Raw genomic sequence first — 12,500 nt, 5'->3', positions numbered from 1 at the left:
CTTGATCTAAAAACCAATGAAAGTAGAACAGAGGTATTATTTCATTATTCCATGCACAAAATATTCAGGCATTTGGAGCCTGCTTTAAGCACTCTAATTTGTTCAAAGTAATTGTACCGGCCCACAACAACACTCGATGAAGAGCACTGAAGCAGGTTTAAATAGGAGGAATATATAAAAAATACATTGTATTAATTACATATAAGAACTCCACCGGTAATACGCTTGCATACATAAGGTAATGTACATACCACAATTATAGCTGTACTACCCGTATGAAGCACAAATTCAACTACGAACGTTTTAACCGCAACAACTTTAATATACGCTATTGGAGCTGGAATTACCGCGGCTGCTGGCACCAGACTTGCCCTCCAATAGGTCCTTGTTAAAGGATTTAAAGTGTACTCATTCCAATTACAGGGCCTCGGATATGAGTCCTGTATTGTTATTTTTCGTCACTACCTGTCCGAACTGGGTGTGGGTAATTTACGCGCCTGCTGCCTTCCTTAGATGTGGTAGCCGTTTCTCAGGCTCCCTCTCCGGAATCGAACCCTGATACCCCGTTACCCGTTGCAACCATGGTAGTCCTAGATACTACCATCAAAAGTTGATTGGGCAGACATTTGAAAGATCTGTCGTCGGTACGAGACCATACGATCTGCAAGTTATCTAGAGTTCAACCAATATAACGATCTTACGATCGCTTGGTTTTAGCCTAATAAAAGCACACGTTCCAAAAGGTCCGTGTTTATTTTGCATGTATTAGCTCTAGAATTACCACTGTTATCCAAGTAACTGTTAACGATCTATGGAACCATAACTGATATAATGAGCCTTTTGCGGTTTCACTTTTAATTTGTTTGGACTTAGACATGCATGGCTTAATCTTTGAGACAAGCATATAACTACTGGCAGGATCAACCAGAATAATATTTTTTATTCATTTATATAATATTTTTTATACTATATAAATTTTTATAATGATATTTTCAATATTTGAAAATTAAGTACACGACATATACAAAATGCAAAGAAGAACGAAATCGCGACAATAAATAATTATGAAATTTCTTCTACTATGATCGATTAAAAAATTTACTTAATTTCATTTAAATTTCATATTATTGTATTATTTATTGCGGTCTTATTCGGACTTTGAGATTGTATCTTATCGTGAGAAAGAATTTTCGTTCTCTATACATATATAATATAATTATTAATGTAAGGACGATGTTTCTTCTTGTATTTGTTAAACTTTCAAATAATATCATTTTTTATACATTTTACTTTATTTCAATGCATATAGTGTATATATCTTTTTTTAAGAGTATATACGTTTTTCTTTTGATTTGAAATTAATAATTTCAATTCAATTATTTTTCATTTTATTTCATATATGATATGAAAGTATTCGAGCGTAATAATATAAATATTTAACTTTATTGAATTTTATTCTTTACCCACATATATTTTATGTGAATAGAAGAACAAACCCCAAAAAAAGTTAAATTAAAAAAAAAAACGACTACATTATGTTAGGTATAGAAGAATAATCTCAATTAATAACATTTCATCATTAACAAAATTATTTCTATTTAAACCAACTGTAACAAACCAGGAATAAATTTTTTTGCTCTCATTTATATATTACACTTAAATACTTTTATATTTATATGAAAATTTTCATATAAGTACTAAGTATGCAATTTCATACAAGTATTAAAATTTTCATACAAGTACTAATATCAAAGTTTCATACAACACTAGCTGACCCGGCGAACTTCGCCCCGCCCAATTTTTATTTGAAATAGTTAAAACGCTTTTTGAACTCTGTTCAAGGCCATTTATTTGTATGGAATGTTAATATATTCAGGGAATAACGTCTCTGATCAATTTAAATATTTTTGGCGAAGTTCGTTCTTTGTTTTGTTGTGTAGCGTGTAAACAAATAAAGAAGATGGCTCTCCAACACGCTAACATGACACATACATACCAATATGTATGTATGTACATATGAAACTGTAAAATTTTCAACTTAAACGATAAATCGGTTTGAAACATTCGAATTCTCCGAATGAACATTTCCTCACTTTTAGATTTGCTGTGTTGTAGTAAACTATTCACTACAGTGAAATTATTATTTATGAATAAAGACGGAAACCTTAGTATATATCCGGTATAAAAATCCACGGGATTGAGATTTGAACATGAGGTAAAAATTTTTAAAATTATTGATGAAAATTTTCGTAGAGTTGATAATAAGCACAAATTTTCATAAAATAGTTCATTTTTGATTAAATATTCAAGTTTTTAACAAATAAGTTAATCACAAAATTGTTAGTTGATAACATGTAACATTTAATTTTATAATCTTAGGATAGATAATTCTTAATTTTTAATAGTAGTATTTATTTTTTTGAATTATAAACATTTTAATTTAACTTAGCACTAATTGGTGCACAATATTTTTGGTTAACCTGTCTCGAGCTAACACAAATAGATTTGATGGTTTTCCCACACGTGAGCATGCAACTTATAATTGCCCATGGGAAAAACATGGATTATCCAAATCTAACCCACAAATGGACATTGTTTGGCCTTGAGACTTATTAATGGACATGGCAAAAGCTAAACGAATAGGAAACTGTAGTCTTCTGAATGGTATCGTAGATTCTGACGGTATCATTGGAATACGGGGAAACAGGACCACTTCTCCTTTAAACTTTCCAGTCAAAATGGTTGCTTCAAGAATATTCCCTGTTAACTTTTTGATGACCAAACGTGTACCGTTGCATAACCGAGGGGGATTCAAATTACGCAGAAGAATAATAATTGAACCAATCTTCAACCGAAGAATATGTGGTGGCATTCCGGGTATATCTTGAGTGTTTAAAAATTCAGTTGGAAAATTTACACTTTCATTTTCATCAACAACAGTATTGATTGATTTAAAAGACATCAGATCGCCTGGCAACAACTGTTGTATCTGGAAGTTAATTTCGTCAACATCAACATTTTTGGCTGCCAAAACAGCCCTCCCACTGAGCCAGTTATGATCTAAATAATTATTTTGTATATCCGGGAAAATACTTTGAATCAATTCAATTTTTGTGTGAACAACAGTGCAGAAATTGTTTGGCAGTTTAATGCATTGCGTGTTCATACTTAGGTTATGCTTAAGCACTGAAAATGGGAGGCTTAAGCAATGCTTAAATAACAGCTGATTTTTGTTTTGAATTTGCTTTGAATTTTCAGCGACATCTTTCGTAGCGTAGGGCAAGTGTCCGTTCGTTTGCACTCAATAACAGCTTATACTTTTCATTCAGTTCCCATAGGTGCTCCGACTCGCTAGTGATGAAATTTGGGGTTCTTTTGTTGTTTTCATCAATTTTTGATATAAATTTATGTATTGTCTGTTATAATTTAAATATTTCAAACATATTTTTATGAATGACATTTGTAAAACATATGTTGCCCATAACGTTGCCATATATCATAATAAAATTTTATAGAAATTAAGCATTGACTGTGAAACGCAAACGACTACTCAGTTTGCAACAATACTTAGCTAAGATTTTATTTAGGCACAACTTAAGTATGGACTGTGAAACCGGGCATTAGCCATACAAAATTCTATACCTAAATGCCAATAAATGAATTTTTTTTTTGCATTTAGGAAATACATGCAGAATTCAACTCTGCGATTTCCTTAATTCCTCTGAAATCTCCCAAACTCGAAGAAGATTTACTGGAAAAGAGTGGCAGCATTGCTTATTTGTCTGACCATACATATGTACATAACTTTATTTATTTCACGGATTGTATGTGATTTTTTCTCAAATTTAGAATATTGGAAGTCATAGATTCGTATAATTTTACAACAAATAAAATAAACTTCAAACAACGCATTTTCATTTAATGTTTTTAGCAAGTGGCAGCTTTTGTTATGACAGCCTAAATCCATGAAAATTTAGAAAGAAATGTAGCGCTATCTACTGTAACATAGCGCACTTAGCGCCACCAACTGGAGGATAGCTCTTTGCTAATAATAAACAAATAATTTGCAATAAATAAATAATGCGACTATAAGGAGAGTTATAAACTATCCCATCTTTCAAGTTGGACCAAACTGCACACAGTGTTAAAAATTTCATTAAAATCGGTTCAGGTTTAGAAACCACAGCCACCACGATACTCCCCGAAGGGCCGTAACCCAACGAGCAGGCGGAAACCGAAGCCTCCTGGGCTCCTGCTCCCCGTGGCACCGAGTTTAAGTCTCTGGTAAGACTTTGTAGCCGAAGCTACTTCCAGTTGAGCCTTTCCATACTGCTCTGCACTGGTAGGCAATTGTGGCTTGAACACAATTGCCCTTTTTGAAAGGAGTGACCAATTCCTTTTTGGAAAAAGCTAAATCAAAAAGATAACATAATTCCGTTCAAGCCATGAAATATATTATCTAGCACGCATAGATAACAGCCTGAGTATCAGCCATTAGCATCAGCCTGTTATCTATTTGTGCATGTTTGGATTTTAGTCGCCTCTTACGACAGGCATGCCTTACCTCGGGCATATTCTTTACCCAAACCCGCAGGGTAAATTAGAGGGACAGTTGGAATCTCCTTAATTCCTTCATGCGCGTCACTAATACGATGACGATGCATTTGGCTACGTAAATATAATCATTTTTATTTCCGCCGTTTAACCAAACATAGTTTTTATATTATACAATATACCATTATATTAATTTTTGTATATTTCAATTGCTTTTCAGTATATTGTAAAAGTCGTTTGATAACTTTGCGTTCAAAGCTGTATCTTTATGTTAAGATTCTCTCTAACAACTATACAATATACCATTATATATTAATTTTTGTATATTTCAATTGTTTTTCAGTATATTGTAATAGTCGTTTGATAACAATCTATAACACTACCTAATGTTCTCAATGAATATTGAGAAATAAAGTACTTTGCGTTCAAAAATCTGTATCTTTATGTTAAGATTCTCTCTAACAACTATACAATATACCATTATATATAAATTTTTGTATATTTCAATTGTTTTTCAGTATATTGTAATAGTCGTTTGATAACAATCTATAACACTACCTTATGTTCTCAATGAATATTGAGAAAATAAAGTACTTCGCGTTCAAAAAAAAAAATGTTTTCTTATATTCAATTAATTTATGAAGATTCTTATATATATATATTTTATTTTTTTCAATACGTGAATCACGTGTCACATTGTTTGTTTTCGATGGACTCCTAAACTACTGTACCGATTTTGATGAAATTTTTAACACTGTGTGCAGTTTGGTCCAACTTGAAAGATAGGATAGTTTATAACTCTCATTATAGTCGCATTATTTATTTATTGCAAATTATTTGTTTATTATTAGCAAAGAGCTATCCACCAGTTGGTGGCGCTAAGTACGCTATGTAACAGTAGATGGCGCTATATTTCTTTTTAAATGTTCATGGATTTAGGCTGTCAAAAAGCTGCCACTTGCTAAAAACATTAAATGAAAATGCGTTGTTTGAAGTTTATATTATTTGTGGTAAAGTTATACGAATCTATGACTTCCAATATTCTAAATTTAAGAATAAATCACATACAATCCGTGAAATAAATAAAGTTATGTACATATGTATGGTCAGACAAATAAGCAATGAACAGAGTCCAAAAAGCGTTTTAACTATTTCAAATAAAAATTGGACGGGGCGAAGTTCGCCGGGTCAGCTAGTAATAATATAAAATACTTAATCTAAATTATTACTATCAAACTTAATTAATAATGTTAAACTTAGATTTTTCTTCTATATTATATATATATACAAAAAAAATACATATATAAACATATATATAAATTATTTATAATATAAATATATACGGTATGCATATTACAACACACACATATATATCTTAATATATAAAAATCACGTGTCACGTTGTTTGTTTTCGATGGACTCCTAAACTACTGAACCGATTTTAATGAAATTTTTAACACTGTGTGGAGTTTGGTCCAACTTGAAAGATAGGATAGTTTATAACTCTCCTTATAGTCGCATTATTTATTTATTGCAAATTATTTGTTTACTAGCTGTTACCCTGTGCGCTTTGCTACACCTAAATCGATTAAAACTCTTAAGATTTTTTACTTTGTGTTTTATTTATTGTTGTAAAACTGTTACTTATTTATAAAACATTTGTAAAACATATTGGTAAACAACATTTTTGGTTTTTACACCTGGCGCGTAAATGTATAAGCACTTTAGTGTTCCCAGTCTCGAGCATGCGACGAACAATTGTCCGTGGGAGAAGCACGGTTCTTCCAAATTGACGCCGCACACTAGAAACGTTTGCCCTTGCGATTTGTTGATGGTCATCGCAAAGGCAAGACGTACTGGGAATTGCAAGCGCTTAAATTCAAACGGCATGTCCGTTGGAATCGTGGGAATGCGTGGTAAGAGTACAACTTCACCTGCTGCCTTGCCATTTAGTATTGTTGCTTCAATCAAATTTGGCCACAATTTTTTGACTGAAAGTCTTGTGCCATTACACAAAGTCGGTGGCTTCAGATTTCGTAGAAGTATAATGGGTGAACCGACTTTCAGGACCAAACGACGCGGTGGCAGACCGGGGGCATCCAAAGAATTCAAGAATTCAGTTGGATAATTGACTATTTCATCTTGATTCAAAACGCTATCAATCGATGTACATGTTGTAGCTCCTCCTGACAACTTTTCTTGAATGGCAAAATTGATTTCGTTGACGTGTACATTTTTGGCGCCAATATTGCGTGTATGTATGTATGTATCTGATTGGCGTTGCAACCGTTTAGCCGGTTATAGCCGAATCGACGATAGTGCGCCACCTGTCTCTCTCCTTCGCAGTTCGGCGCCAGTTGGAGATCCCAAGTGTAACCAGGTCGCTCTCCACCTGGTCCCTCCAACGGAGTGGAGGCCTTCCCCTTCCTCGGCTTCCTCCGGCGGGTACTGCATCGAACACTTTCAGGGCTGGAGTGTTTTCGTCCATTCGGACAACATGACCTAGCCAGCGTAGCCGCTGTCTTTTTATTCGCTGAACTATGTCAATGTCGTCGTATAACTCGTACAGCTCATCGTTCCATCGTCTGCGGTATTCGCCGTTGCCAATGTTCTGAGGACCATAAATCTTGCGCAAAATTTTCCTCTCGAAAACTCCTAGTGTCGTCTCATCTGATGTTGACATCGTCCAAGCTTCTGCACCGTAAAGCAGGACGGGAATGATAAGCGACTTGTAGAGCTTGATTTTGGTTCGTCAAGAGAGGGCTTTACTGTTCAATTGCCTACTCAGTCCAAAGTAGCACCTGTTGGCAAGAGTTATTCTGCGCTGGATTTCGAGGCTGACATTGTTCGTGTTGTTGATGCTGGTTCCCAGGTATACGAAATTATCTACGACCTCGAAGTTATGACTGTCAACAGTGACGTGGGAGCCAAGACGCGAATGCGCCGACTGTTTGTTTGATGACAGGAGATATTTCGTCTTGTCCTCATTCACCTCCAGACCCATTCGCTTCGCCTCCTTATCCATGCGGGAAAAAGCAGAACAAACGGCGCGGTTGTTGCTTCCGATGATATCAATATCATCGGCGTACGCCAGGAGCTGTACACTCTTGTAGAAGATTGTACCTTCTCGGTTTAGCTCTGCAGCTCTTATAATTTTTTCCAGCATCAGGTTAAAGAAGTCGCACGATAGTGAGTCACCTTGTCTGAAACCTCGTTTGGTATCGAACGGCTCGGAGAGGTCCTTCCCAATCATGACGGAGCTTTTGGTGTTGCTCAACGTCAATTTACACAGCCGTATTAGTTTTGCGGGGATACCAAATTCAGACATCGCGGCGTAAAGGCAACTCCTTTTCGTGCTGTCGAAAGCAGCTTTAAAATCGACAAAAAGGTGGTGTGTGTCGATCCTCTTTTCTCGGGTCTTTTCCAAGATTTGGCGCATGGTGAATATCTGGTCAGTTGTCGATTTTCCAGGTCTAAAGCCACACTGATAAGGTCCAATCAGTTTGTTGACGGTGGGCTTTAGTCTTTCACACAATACGCTCGATAGAACCTTGTATGCGATATTTAGGAGGCTGATCCCACGGTAATTGGCGCAGATTGTGGGATCTCCCTTTTTATGGATTGGGCAGAGCACACTGAGATTCCAATCGTCAGGCATGCTTTCTTCCGACCATATTCTGCAAAGAAGCTGATGCATGCACCTTATCAGTTCTTCGCCGCCGTATTTGAACAGTTCTGCCGGTAATCTATCGGCCCCCGCTGCTTTGTTGTTCTTCAAGCGGGTAATTGCTATTCGAATTTCTTCATGGTCGGGTAATGGAACATCTGTTCCATCGTCATCGATTGGGGGATCGGGTTCGCCATCTCCTGGTGTTGTACTCTCACTGCCATTCAGCAGGTCGGAGAAGTGTTCCCTCCATAATCCCAGTATGCCCTGGACATCGGTTACCAGATTACCACCTTGGTCTCTACATGAGGATGCTCCGGTCTTGAAACCTTCGTTAAGTCGCTTCATTTTTTCATAAAATTTTCGAGCATTCCCTCTGTCTGCCAGCTTCTCAAGCTCTTCGTACTCACGCATTTCGGCCTCTTTCTTTTTTTGTCTGCAAATGCGTCTCGCTTCCCTCTTCAGCTCTCGCTATCTATCCCATCCCGCACGTGTTGTGGTCGTTTGCAATGTTGCGAGGTAGGCAGTCTGTTTTCTCTCCGCTGCGAGACGGCACTCCTCATCGTACCAGCTTGTTTTTTGTCGTTGCCGAAAACCAATTGTTTCGGCTGCAGCGGTACGCAGTGAGTTTGAGATGCCGTTCCACAGTTCCCTTATACCGAGATGCTGATGAGTGCTCTCAGAGAGCAGGAGTGCAAGTCGAGTAGAGTATTTCGTGGCTGTCTGTTGCGATTGCAGCTTTTCGACGTCGAACCTTCCTTGTGTTTGTTGACGGGCATTCTTTGCTGCACAGAGGCGGGTGCGTATCTTCGCTGCGACCAGATAATGGTCCGAGTCTATATTTGGTCCTCGGAGCGTACGCACGTCTAAAACACAGGAGACATGTCTTCCGTCTATCACAACGTGATCGATTTGGTTCCGCGTGTTTCGATCAGGAGACAGCCAAGTAGCTTGATGTATTTTCTTATGCTGGAATCTGGTACTACAGACGACCATATTTCGGGCCCCAGCGAAGTCGATCAGCCTCAGGCCGTTTGGCGATGTTTCGTCATGGAGGCTGAATTTTCCGACTGTTGTGCCAAAGACACCTTCTTTACCCACCCTGGCGTTAAAATCACCAAGCACGACTTTTACATCGTGGCGGGGGCAGCGCTCATAGGTGCGTTCTAGGCGCTCATAGAAAGCATCTTTGGTCACATCGTCCTTCTCTTCCGTTGGGGCGTGGGCGCAAATCAGCGATATGTTGAAGAACCTCGCTTTGATGCGGATTGTGGCTAGACGTTCATCCACCGGGGTGAATGCCAGGACTCTGCGACGGAGTCTCTCTCCCACCACAAATCCAACACCAAATTTGCGCTCCTTTATATGGCCGCTGTAGTAGATGTCACAAGGACCCACCTTCTTCCGTCCTTGTCCCGTCCATCGCACTTCTTGGATGGCGGTGATGTCAGCCTTAAGTCGTATGAGGACATCAACCAGCTGGGCAGAGGCACCTTCCCAATTAAGGGTCCGGACATTCCAGGTGCATGCCCTGTTGTGTTGTGCGTGTTCACTTAAATAATCGTGGCGTTGATAGTGTTGAACAATATTCGGAAATACACTTTCAATCAATTCTTCTTTCGATTGTAAAAGTGTACAAAAGTTGTTCGGCAATGTGTTCAAACCGGTATCATCGATTGGTATTTTGCCTTCGCCAATGTCCAACAACTGCTTCGAAAACGCCGCTGCGGATCGATCGTTTTGCAATTGGACTCGCATGTTGATGGTAAGAGTCAGCCTTTGAACATATCTCCACAAAACTGACGATTTTAAACATTCGTTTATTTCGTCTGCAGGAGTTCATCGAAGAATGACTGGCAAAGTTTGCCGAAAATCGCCGGATAATAAGACTAATGCTCAGCCTAAAAGTTGTTGCTTTTGGCGTAAATCTGGCATTGTTCTATTAAAGGCTTCTAATGACTTTTTGTTTGCTATTGGGCACTCATACCATAGAACTATTCCAGCTCCTCGCAAAACTTTTGCCATTGCTGAATTCCTCGATATGTTGCACGTTGGTGTTTCAACGACTTGGATGTTCAACAGTAATTTCAACGCAGAATGTGCTGTTCGGCCGCCAGCAAGTAGATTAGCAGCGATGCCTGACGAAGCAATTGCCAGCGCAATTTTCTGCTGTGACCGTATAGTAGCAAGAATCAAAGAGATCAGAAACGTTTTCCCTGTACCACTGGGCGCATCCAGAAAGTAGAATCCACTGGCGTTATTGTCAACCGCTCGTATAATCTTATCATAAGCATTTTTCTGCTGAATATTCAATTTCGTAATGTTAGCTTGTATGAAAGCACGCAATTCATTGCAATCGTATTGTTGTTCCCGTTGAAGCTCATGGTCAAGCATATCAATCGCTGAACATTTCATCGGCAAAACATTATTTCATGAGAATTTATATAAGCGGGAAGTATATTTTTTTTTTTTTTTGCAAAACGTGCAATGCTACACACATTAAATTTCTTATGTGCACCCTCCACACAGACCCCAATCACCCCTGAAAATTTCATTGAAATCGGGTAAGCCGTCTAGGAGGAGTATGCGAACAGGAAGTTTTGCCACTTAATTTTATATATATAGATTATTAGCAAAGAGCTATCCACCAGTTGGTGGCGCAAAGTGCGCTATGTTACAGTAGATGGCGCTACATTCCTTTCTAAATTTTCATGGATTTAGGCTGTCATAACAAAAGCTGCCACTTGCTAAAAACATTAAATGAAAATGCGTTGTTTGAAGTTTATATTATTTGTGGTAAAGTTATACGAATCTATGACTTCCAATATTCTAAATTTAAGAAAAAATCACATACAATCCGCACACATAAATAAAGTTATGTACATATGTATGGTCAGACAAATAAGCAATGCTGCCACTCTTTTCCAGTAAATCTTCCTCGAATTTGGGAGATTTCAGAGGAATTTAGGAAATCGCAGAGTTGATTTCTGCATGTATTTCCTAATGCAAAAAAAAAAATTCATTTATTTGCATTTAGGTATAGAATTTTGTATGGCTAATGCCCGGTTTCACAGTCCATACTTAAGTTGTGCCTAAATAAAATCTTAGCTAAGTATTGTTGCAAACTGAGTAGTCGTTTGCGTTTCACAGTCAATGCTTAATTTCTATAAAATTTTATTATGATATATGGCAACGTTATGGGCAACATATGTTTTACAAATGTCATTCATAAAAATATGTTTGAAATATTTAAATTATAACAGACAATACATAAATTTATATCAAAAATTGATGAAAACAACAAAAGAACCCCAAATTTCATCACTAGCGAGTCGGAGCACCTATGGGAACTGAAGGAAAAGTATAAGCTGTTATTGAGTGCAAACGAACGGACACTTGCCCTACGCTACGAAAGATGTCGCTGAAAATTCAAAGCAAATTCAAAACAAAAATCAGCTGTTATTTAAGCATTGCTTAAGCCTCCCATTTTCAGTGCTTAAGCATAACCTAAGTATGAACACGCAATGCATTAAACTGCCAAACAATTTCTGCACTGTTGTTCACACAAAAATTGAATTGATTCAAAGTATTTTCCCGGATATACAAAATAATTATTTAGATCATAACTGGCTCAGTGGGAGGGCTGTTTTGGCAGCCAAAAATGTTGATGTTGACGAAATTAACTTCCAGATACAACAGTTGTTGCCAGGCGATCTGATGTCTTTTAAATCAATCAATACTGTTGTTGATGAAAATGAAAGTGTAAATTTTCCAACTGAATTTTTAAACTCTCAAGATATACCCGGAATGCCACCACATATTCTTCGGTTGAAGATTGGTTCAATTATTATTCTTCTGCGTAATTTGAATCCCCCTCGGTTATGCAACGGTACACGTTTGGTCATCAAAAAGTTAACAGGGAATATTCTTGAAGCAACCATTTTGACTGGAAAGTTTAAAGGAGAAGTGGTCCTGTTTCCCCGTATTCCAATGATACCGTCAGAATCTACGATACCATTCAGAAGACTACAGTTTCCTATTCGTTTAGCTTTTGCCATGTCCATTAATAAGTCTCAAGGCCAAACAATGTCCATTTGTGGGTTAGATTTGGATAATCCATGTTTTTCCCATGGGCAATTATAAGTTGCATGCTCACGTGTGGGAAAACCATCAAATCTATTTGTGTTAGCTCGAGACAGGTTAACCAAAAATATTGTGCACCAATTAGTGCTAAGTTAAATTAAAATGTTTATAATTCAAAAAAATAAATACTACTATT

The 12,500-nt window shown here is 37.4% G+C and overlaps 1 non-coding gene across 1 annotated transcript in view; it reads right to left on the bottom strand.

Moving 5' to 3' along the window:
• Window positions 1-931, bottom strand: part of LOC128923322 (small subunit ribosomal RNA) — a 1,990-nt gene extending 1,059 nt beyond the window's left edge. Inside the window, exon 1 of the ribosomal RNA XR_008472289.1 lies at window positions 1-931. This exon is cut by the window's left edge and continues 1,059 nt beyond it. This is a non-coding gene — a ribosomal RNA (small subunit ribosomal RNA).
• Between the last annotated feature and the right edge of the window lie 11,569 nt (window positions 932-12,500).

This window comes from Zeugodacus cucurbitae, chromosome X (assembly GCF_028554725.1).
Source record: "Zeugodacus cucurbitae isolate PBARC_wt_2022May chromosome X, idZeuCucr1.2, whole genome shotgun sequence".
NCBI lineage: Eukaryota > Metazoa > Arthropoda > Insecta > Diptera > Tephritidae > Zeugodacus > Zeugodacus cucurbitae.
Note: the sequence above shows the minus strand (reverse complement) of the source record. Positions and strands in the feature narration are given on the sequence as shown.